This window comes from Rattus norvegicus, chromosome 18 (assembly GCF_036323735.1).
Source record: "Rattus norvegicus strain BN/NHsdMcwi chromosome 18, GRCr8, whole genome shotgun sequence".
Lineage (NCBI taxonomy): Eukaryota > Metazoa > Chordata > Mammalia > Rodentia > Muridae > Rattus > Rattus norvegicus.
Window position 1 is genome coordinate 62,300,050 of NC_086036.1, and position 9,548 is coordinate 62,309,597.

Below are 9,548 nucleotides of genomic sequence, written 5' to 3' on the forward strand. Positions count from 1 at the left end.
TCTCTCTTTTCATTTCTCTCCTTGTTTTTTTCTTTCTTTTGTACTGAGATTAAACCCACAGCCTTGCTCATGTTACACACTCTTCTCTGAGCTCCCCTCAGCCCTCTCTTGTTTTATTTTTATTTCTTATTTTGACATAGGATCTTACTACGGTAGCCTGACGGGGTCTTAAACTCACTCTGTTGCTTAGGCTTTCAACCTGTAATCCTCCTGCCTCAGCCTTGTGAGTGGCTGGGATTGCAGGCTTCCTCGTGTTCCTTTCAAGCAGCAACGAGCACATATCAAATCCCTTTCTAAGGCTGGATTTCTGCTGTTAGTTCTTCTTGTGCTCGAAATAGTTACAGGATTGGTCTCTCCCAGCCCTTTCCTGATAAGTAAGCTGTGGGAGTCACGTAGACAAATACTTTGGAGTTTGGAGACCTGTTCAGTTTATCCCAAGTGTGGAGTGTGCGCTTCCGGGCTTGTTAATGATTACTCTGAATAGTGCTTCTTGAGAGCGTTGGCAGCCGAGTCTTTGTCTCTTTTCTCTGATTGCAGCGAGAGCAGGTGGTACTCTCTGGCACGGTGAGAAGCAGCGCATGCTTCTTTCCCGTTTCAGATGGGCTCCACAACTCAGAGGAGAGCCCTCATCGCTCGGTCCTCCCTCTGCGGAGCAGGCACCGGCCCATCTTCCTCTCAGTGGATAACAACCCTCTTTTCCTGTTGCTAGAAGACTGGGGACATCTTTGGCTGGAATAGACCACTGTGGGGAGAAGGCTCTTAGGAGAGTGGTCCATGAGGAAGACCTATCATGAGAAGAAAGGTAAGAAGAGCAAAATCTACCACCGACCTTCAACAAAAGCAACAGCGCAAATGGTTTGAAAAGTACTTGCCTGGCGAGTTTCTCAAATTTAAACTGGGGTTGAAACTGTACAGAGGAGTGGGGCAGATTTTCTTTCCTTTGCTTTTTGGGTGTGTGTCTTACTATGAAGCCTCAGTTGTCCTGGAGCTCAGTAGACCAGGCTGGCTTTCAATTCAGATTCACCAGTGGATGGCTCTCAAGTGCTGGGATTAAAGGAGGGCTTCACTACACCTGGCCATTTTTATTTTAAAGTACCAGGGATCAAACCCAGAACCCCAGACATATTCATCAAGTCCTCTACCACCCAGCTCAGCCCCAAAAGATTTACTTCTCTTTCTTCCCATGCCGGGGATTGAACCCAGGGCCTCAAACATGCTAAACAAGTGCTCTGCCCCAGAGCTATATTCCCAGTCCCCAAGTTTTTCAATCTTATTTGCCAATGTTGACAAGAGCCTCCCTTTTCACCCACTAAGTGTTTATTACTGTTAAATGATATTCCCCAGGCCTGATTAATTTTTAGGGATATGAAAATGAACTTACATGACCCGTGTGAACCTGAGACACAATTATCACAGGGAATTTTAGTAATCTTAGACAACGTTGTTCGGAAACATCATATTCTAGAGGAAACACAAACTCTGTTTATGATTCAGATGTAAGGTTTTGCAGCTCTTGTAATGAAGCTTCTGCTGCAAATCATCTCTGGGCAGTGGTTATCAATGTAGCAGGTAACAGGTAATATTAACTTGTTAATTTTAGAACCCTGATATCATCTACTAATTACTCATAAAAGCATGATGTGTATTTATCATAGTACCATAAGAACTAAGCCTGAGGAGGCTTCTGATGAGTCCCTTGAGTCAGGTGCATGAAAACCAACACTTGATTATCAAGGTAAAGTTTGAAAATTGCTGAAAGCCACAGAAACTGTTATTTTTTTCTTTCTACTTTCTCTGTTTTATGCTGCTTATAACATGAAAATGTGCTTGATAAATATTTACTTGTTCAAATAAAAGGGCAATGACGAATTACTCATTCTCGTTTGGAGAACCAGGAAGTTCATGAACATAAATTGGTTTTTTGGTGACATCAACAATGACAGACTTCAATCCCTATCTCCCAACCCCAACCCCATATAAGCACACTTTGTGTGTGTGTGTGTGTGTGTGTGTGTGTGTGTGGTGTTTACTCATAAAGGTGTATGTGGAGGTTGAAGGAGGACAGGGTCTTTTACTGAGCCTGGGGCTCACTGTTTCAGCAAGTCCCTGCAGCAAGTCCCTGGGATCTTCCCAGCTCTGCCTGGACAGTGCCTTGTTCACCATTTGGAGGGTGTTGGGTATGTAAACAGGCTGCTCCTGTACCCAGTGAGCTACCTGCCTCTCCTAGCCCTGACCCTTAGCTTTGAGATCAATCTTGAGCATTCTTGTAGGGCTGATGGCTACAGAGACACAGGGCACTGACTCGACTACCTAAGGAAACTATACGTAAGTACACCGAGGCATTAGAGTTCCCCTCTTCATCAGAAGCTGAGATCAGTATGCTTACGCATAAAATAAATAAACAAATCTTAAAAAAAAATCAAAAACAAAATAAAAAACCAATCTTATTTACTTCACTGGTCTCAAACTCAGGATCAAATCAGGCTTCGTGGCAAGTACCTTGGCTCACCAAGGCATGTTGGCTGTTCCTGTAGCAGAGACTCTAGAAGAAAAAGCACCTATACAGTGCCACTGAATGGATATTCTTGGATGTGTGCACTTCATAGTTATGGTAAGCACTGGCATTTCCAAAATACTTTATGAAAATCATTTCAATATTCTTTTTTTTTTTTTTTTTGGTTCTTTTTTTCGGAGCTGGGGACCGAACCCAGGGCCTTGCGTTTCCTAGGTAAGCGTTCTACCACTGAGCTAAATCCCCAGCCCCCATTTCAATATTCTTAACGAAGGAAAAGTTCTTCATTGAGAATACCTGTCCTTTGCTTGGACAGTAGTCAGTTCTTTTATACGTTGGCTTTTACTGTTATAAGACACAGCATGCATATTTGATTCAGAATAAAGATATCGAATATTACGATTATCCATGTAGAATTGCGTTTTGAAATTTCTGCTATCTAAACATGAACATCCAGCCCGCCATGGTGGTGCCTCTCAGGAGGCAGAGGCTGGCAAATCTCTATGAGTTCCAGCCAGACAGGTCTGTGTGATGGTTTGCATATGCTTGGCCCAGGGAGTGGCACTATTAGGTGTGGCCTTGTTGGAGGAAGTGTGTCACTGTGGGGTGGGCTTGGAGACCCTCCTCTTAGCTGCTGGAGGATGCTCAGTCTGTTCCTGGCTTCCTTTGGGTGAAGATGTAGAACTCAGCTCCTCCTGCACCACGCCTGCCTGGATGCTGCCATGTTCCCTCCTTGATGATAATGGACTAAACCTCTGAACCTGTAAGCCAGTCCCAATTAGATGTTGTCCTTTATAGAACTTGCATTGATCATGGTGTCCTTTCACAGCAGTAAAACACGAACTAAGACAGTCTGCATACACCCTTCTAGGCCAGGCAGGGCTACATGGTAAGCCCTCATCCCAAAACAACAACAACAACATCATCAAAGGAGAGACAACAAGAGAGAGGAACATCCGGTCAGGCACAGTACCTTCTGGAATCCTAGCACTTAGAATTGAGAGTCTGTGACTGTATAATGAGGATTGTGCTTCATACCTTAATTCATCACGTTCTGCTGGCTCTCGTTCGCCTGTTCTCAGATGATATTCACATTTCTTGGAAGCTGGAACATGTACCCCATAGACACAGTGGTGTCTCCTGACTCAGTTACTTATGGATGGTGTACTGGCTGGTTTTGTGTGTCAACTTGACACCAGCTGCGGTTATCACAGAGAAAGGAGCCTCAGTTGTGGAAATGCCTCCATGAGACCCAGCTGTAAGGCATTTTCTCAATTAGAGATCAAGAGCGGAGGACCCAGTCCATTGTGAGTGGTGCTGTCCCTGCGCTGGTGGTCTTGGGTTCTATAAGAGAGCAAGCTGAGCAAGCCAGGGGAAGCAAGCCAGTCAGTAACATCCCTCCATGGTCTCTGCATCAGCTCCTGCTTCCTGCCCTGCTTGAGTTCCTGCCCTGACTTCCTTGGGTGATGAACAGCAATGTGGAAGTGTGAGCTTAATAAACCCTTTCCTCCCCAGCTTGCTTCTTGGTCATGATGTTTGTGCAGGAATAGAAACCCTGATAAGACAGATGGGAAGAGATCTTTGTTATTTAAACTTTACGACTATGGACGTTTGCCTGTGTGTATGTCTGAATCGTGTGTGTGCTTGGCACTGTGGAAGGCCAGAAGACACTACATCCCCTGGAACTGGAGTTGCAGATGGCTGTGAGTTTCCATGTAGATGCTGAGAATCTAACTTGAATCCTCTGTAAGAGCAACCAGTTCTTAACCACTGAACCATCCGTCCAGCCTATAAGATTTTTTTTTTTTTAATTTGTTTGTTTGTTTCTTGAGACAGGGTTTCTCTGTGTGGCAGCTCTGGTCTTTATAGACTAGGCTGGCCTTAAACTCAAAGAGTTTGCCTCTACGTGCTATTCCCTCTCTAATGCTGGGATTGAAGCCAGAAAATGTGTCAAATCTCTTGGAGCTGGAGTTAAAGGTAGTTGTGAGTCACTTGGCATGAGTGCTAGGAACTAAACTTTTGTCCCTGCAAGAGGAGCAAGCCGTCTTAGCTACCCAGCTATCTCTCCAGCCCCTGTTTCTAAGCAACAGTTGGGACGTGCATATAGCAAAACAATCTCAGCCGTCTTTGGGAAACAGCTCAGACGCTGAAAGACTAACAGGCTTTGCAGTCATTTCAGTGGTTTATGGGGAAAATAAAGCGAGTTGGTTCAGGCATCTCATGAGTTCAAGTTCTTTTCATTCCCCCTCCCCTCCCCTTAACTCTCCCCCTCCCCCTCCCCCTCCCCTTCTCCTCCTCCTCTTCTCCTCTTCCTCCTCTTCTCCTTCTCCTCCTCCTTCTCCTTCTTCTTCCTTCTCCTTCTCCTCCTCCTCCCCTTCCTCCTCTTCCTCCTCCTTCCTTTAAGATTTATTTATTTACTGTATATGAGTTTACTGTGACTGTCTTCAGACACACCAAAAGAGGACATCACATCCCATTATAGATGGTTATGAGCCAACGTGTGGTTGCTGGCAATTGAACTCAGGATCTCTAAAAGAACAATCAGTGCTCTTAACCCCCAAGCCATCTCTCCAGCACCACCACACCCCTTTTTAAAGATTTATTTATTTATTATATATAAGTACATGGTAGCTGTCTTCAGACACCAGAAGAGGGTATCAAATCTCATTACAGATGGTTGTGAGCCACCACGTGATTGGCTGCTGGGATTTGAACTCAGGACCTCTGGAAGAGCAGTCAGTGCTCTTAACCACGGAGCCATCTCTCCAGCCCCCTCCTGCCTCTTCTTGAGTACTAGGATCTCGGATTGGTGCTTCTATCCCTAGGGTAGGTATTGCTGGTCATTGACCCTAGGGCTTCTAGACAAGCACTTTATCCTACACAGCCCTGTTTCTCTGTTCAGATATCATTATGTTAATTGTTAATATTATTATCTCATCAATTGGTAAAATGCTGAAATATTTCAAATATATAGAAAGGAAACACATGCGTTCATTTAGCAAACTCCATGTTTGGGACTTGTCAGAGAACTATGTAGACACAAATGTCTGGCTTTATGGCAAACGAGTTCCAGCTGAAAAGACAGGCACCAAACAGTTACCAGACAGAGAGATTGGCCTTGGGTGGACAACAGGTGACAGGGCCTTGTATGTAAGCCTGACTGCTCTGGTAGCCCGGGGGAGGGGCGGGTGGGTGGGGGGGGAGAAGTGGGCGGCTCCATGTGGTACAGGCACTGAGGAGTGGGTGGGGGATTTTTGAAAGTATCAGTGTTCTGAGCCCGAGAAGCCAGGTCAAAGGAATGAAGGCGGAAGAGGAAGTGTTAAGATTTGAGAAAGGAACTGAAGACGGGAAAAATTAATTTAGATTAAAAAAATTACATAAGGGGTTGGGGATTTAGCTCAGTGGTAGAGCGCTTGCCTAGCAAGCGAAAGGCCCTGGGTTCGTCCCCAGCTCCGAAAAAAAAAAAAAGAAAAGAAAAAGGAAAAAAAATTACATAAAACCTGCGAACATCCAAGAGATTAAATGGACCACATTTTGCCATATTTTGTTCAGATTTGTTTTTTTTTCAAAAATAGTTCTAGAAATAGCCAAAGAAGCTCTTACTGATCATTTACTTTCCTATCTTTATGAAGACTGATATTGATGCATATAATTGTCGCTCCCCTCTCCTCCCCTCCCCCTCCCCTCTTCCCTCCCCTCCTGTCCTTTCCTCTTCTTCCTTTTTGCATTTTAGACAGATATTGCCATGTATGCCTGGCAGCACTTGCACTTGCTACCCTCTTGCCTCCTCCATTTGAGTGCTGGAAAAACAGGCAGGAGCCCCCACATCTGGCTGCTGTGCCCGGCTTGTTGATGGAGGAGTGTTCTTAGTGATCCTGTTGGGTTTGAAGCTGCCTGCTTCTCTGAGGAAATCAAGTTACAAACTTGCTTCATAGCTCTGCATAGCACTTCGTTGTTTTTCTTTTTTATCGCGGTAAATAAATTATATCCTAATTATATCATTTTACTAGGCTGTAAGTAGGTGAGAACATTACACTTGTTCATGGTATTGTATAACCATTACTAACTATAGTCTGTCTCTCTATTGTTTTTTTTTTAATTAGCTGGATATATTTCTTTATTTACATTTCAAATGTTATTCCCCTTCCTGGTTTCCCGGTTTCCTGTCCATAAGCCCACTCTCCCCTCTCCCTCCCCCATAAGAGTGCTCCCCCTCCCCCTTACCATCCTCCATTGTTTTTTAAAGGTGCTTCATTTTAACAAAATTATGTGATGTTTGTCCTTCTGTCTTTGCATGCTTTACCACTGTTTCCAAGCTGCATTCGTTTTGCTATATATAGAACATTTTCTTTTCTTTTGACTGAGTAACATTAATGACAGGCTTTTGGTAGCGTAAAAACATACAGCAAGGGTCAGGGTGTGGCTGTGCCTTCGTCTTCCCTTTTCCGTGTTTGCCGTTATACCTAGCACAAAGTCGTTTCCCCTAAATTCTTTTCGAGGGAGTTTACTAACATCATGTGCAAGCCGTACTGAATGTCATCTGCTGGGGCACGGAGCTTTTTCTCTGTCAAAATATCAGGCCCCTGGAAGGTTGCCAGGCTCCCTGCTCTGAGCCGGAGCTGGTTGCCAGTGGTCTCCGCTGGCAGGGGGTGGCAGGGGGCGGGCAGGTGCAGACGAAAGGGGCAACTGGATCACCAGAGCAGCTGTGGCTTGCTGACCGGAAATAGGGCCAGCCAAGCAGGGGGTTGGGAAGAAACCTTCTGGTAATGGGTTCTGTAATTTCCCTCCCAGGGTGGAAACAACCTTGAAAATGGCAGAGTCACAAAGAGAAAAGCGCACCTGGGCCATTAGACCTGGGGCAGCTTTGTGTCTCAGGCTTCTCAGGATGGTTTCTGAAGTCTGAAAGATCCGGATTCTGGACTAGCACAGTTTAAAGCCAGACGTCGTGTGTTAGAGGAGACACAGCATCACCATCCGGACTTCATCCTTCTTCAGAAGAATTGATACTTAAGACACGGTTTCTAAATAATGCTTGTAATGTACGTTATTTTATTTTATTCTATTTTATTTTTCGGCCAGGAGGAATTCTACAATTTTTAATTTTAGATTTCAAGCTGTTTTGTGGAAGCCAGTGTGTGCTTCTGTCCAGTTTGCGGACACCTCGGCTGGTGTTTGCAGCTCTCAGGATCATATTCGCCACTCTTACTTTCTAAGTGAGGAAGCTAAAGCTGGAACAGAGCGGTGTGAACAGCAAAACTATCGATCAGGCCTGGCATTGCGAACGCTAGTGAGCATACTCTTACTCACTCTCTAGCATCAGATTATTAGAGGGGATCAAGACAGACAGGCGGCCAGAAGCCACCTTGTTAAATACTAAAGCCTAGACTGCCAGCAGCCAAGAGCTCGTGAAACATCTTCAAAGCCAGAAGTCCCACACGCATTTTTGAAAGGTTGCCTGTGGTTTCCTGTAAACAACTGTATGTTAAATGGCTCCACAAAGGAAGGCCTTATTAAGAATAAACGATTTGAAGAAGGATGATGTGGGCGGCGACATAATCACAATTTTTCTAGAGGGCTTGATTTGTCAATGCGTTGGTTAATTTTGCAACCACATTCAACTGAAACTTCGTGTCTGGGCTTCCTACCACAGCATATCTTCCATGAGGCTGCCTGAGAGTAGGCTGCCTGAGAGTAGGGAGATACCCCAACCCAGCAGCAAGACCTGTGTTTGCAGCATGACCTTATTGGGTTGAGCCCTGATGCTGCCCCCTCCACCCCCTCCCCTTGGGTGTATGTGAGGATTAAAACTATTATTCATATTTGAATATTAACATGAGTAACTCAATTTTTTTCCCTCTACTTAATCCAGTGTATTTTAGGTATAGTGTTAGTCTGCAGTTGTTTTCTGCTCAGGCTGATCTGGAACTTTTCTGCACAGTTGAGGCTGGCCTTGAACTCCTGATCCTCCTGCCTTCAGGTCCTGTGTACTGGTTATAGGTGTATACCACCACACCTGGCTGTCTTGTGTGTGTGTGTGTGTGTGTGTGTGTGTGTGTGTGTCTGTTTTTGTTTTGTTTTCCAACACAGTTTTTTTTTTTTTTTTTTTTTTTATGTGTAGCCCTGAAATTTGCTGCCCTGGAACTTGTTCTGCAGAGGGGGATAGCCTAGAACTCAAGAGATCCACCTTCCTCTGCCTTCCCAGTGCTGGGATTCCAGTCAAGTGCCACCATCCTCCCCCAACCCCCCAACCCCCTCCACCTGGCTGCCTTTCTTGCCTACTGTATCCATCAGTGGAGTTGTTTCTGTATTTTGGGCTTTGGGGGTTTGGGGGTTGGGTGGGGTGGGAAAAAATGGGACACTAGGCAGGCCTTAGGTGTGACTGGAGATTTGGCTCATATTCTAGTGATCAAATGAATAATACTCCAAAACATATTCAAGGACTCTGTTGCTGATGAGATATGTGGAAGGTAAGCACTGACTCTTGGGGTAACTTTAAAAGTCAGCAACAGGGGCTGGAGAGATGGCTCAGTGGTTATAAGCACTGACTCTTCTTCCAGAGGTCCTGAGTTCATTTCCCAGCAACCGTGTGGTGGCTCACAACCATCTGTAATGGGATCTGATGGCCTCTTCTGGTGTGTCTGAAGACAACTACAGTGTACTCATGTACAGTAAATAAATAACATTAAAAAAAAAAAGTCAACAATAGCCTTTGAAACCCTGGTCTTTTCAGTCTTAAAGAGTTGTGACAGATCATGCAAGATCTTCTGTTGGGATGGAGACCCTCTGAGGACTCAGGGAGCAGAGCAGAGTCTTCAAGCCCATAGAGGTGGTAGCAGTAGTAATGGCTTCCTGCACAGAGCCAGAACCTCTCGGATGCTCTCAGGCCTCTGCTTTCTTCAGCAGCCAGGGCTGCTGTCCCTGATTGGGCAGTGATTCTTAAGCTCTGCTGCTCTAACGAACCTCAGAGCCACTTTCAGATTTTCACATTTACCCATCTTATTTGCATATGTAGATATGTATTTGGTCCAACCTGCTC

The 9,548-nt window shown here is 45.0% G+C and overlaps 1 long non-coding RNA gene across 3 annotated transcripts in view; it reads left to right on the top strand.

Moving 5' to 3' along the window:
• LOC102551356 (uncharacterized) overlaps positions 1–9,207 on the top strand; it is a 9,532-nt gene extending 325 nt beyond the window's left edge. The window contains exons 1-5 of one of the 3 annotated variants that reach the window (XR_005496319.2): positions 1–802; positions 2,473–2,611; positions 5,186–5,338; positions 6,246–6,485; positions 7,304–9,207. The exon at positions 1–802 is cut by the window's left edge and continues 325 nt beyond it. This is a non-coding gene — a long non-coding RNA (uncharacterized LOC102551356). The remainder of the gene's footprint in view (positions 803–2,472; positions 2,612–5,185; positions 5,339–6,245; positions 6,486–7,303) is intronic. The other 2 variants (XR_010059721.1, XR_361444.5) reach the window with 2 other exon arrangements.
• Positions 9,208–9,548: the final 341 nt, after the last annotated feature.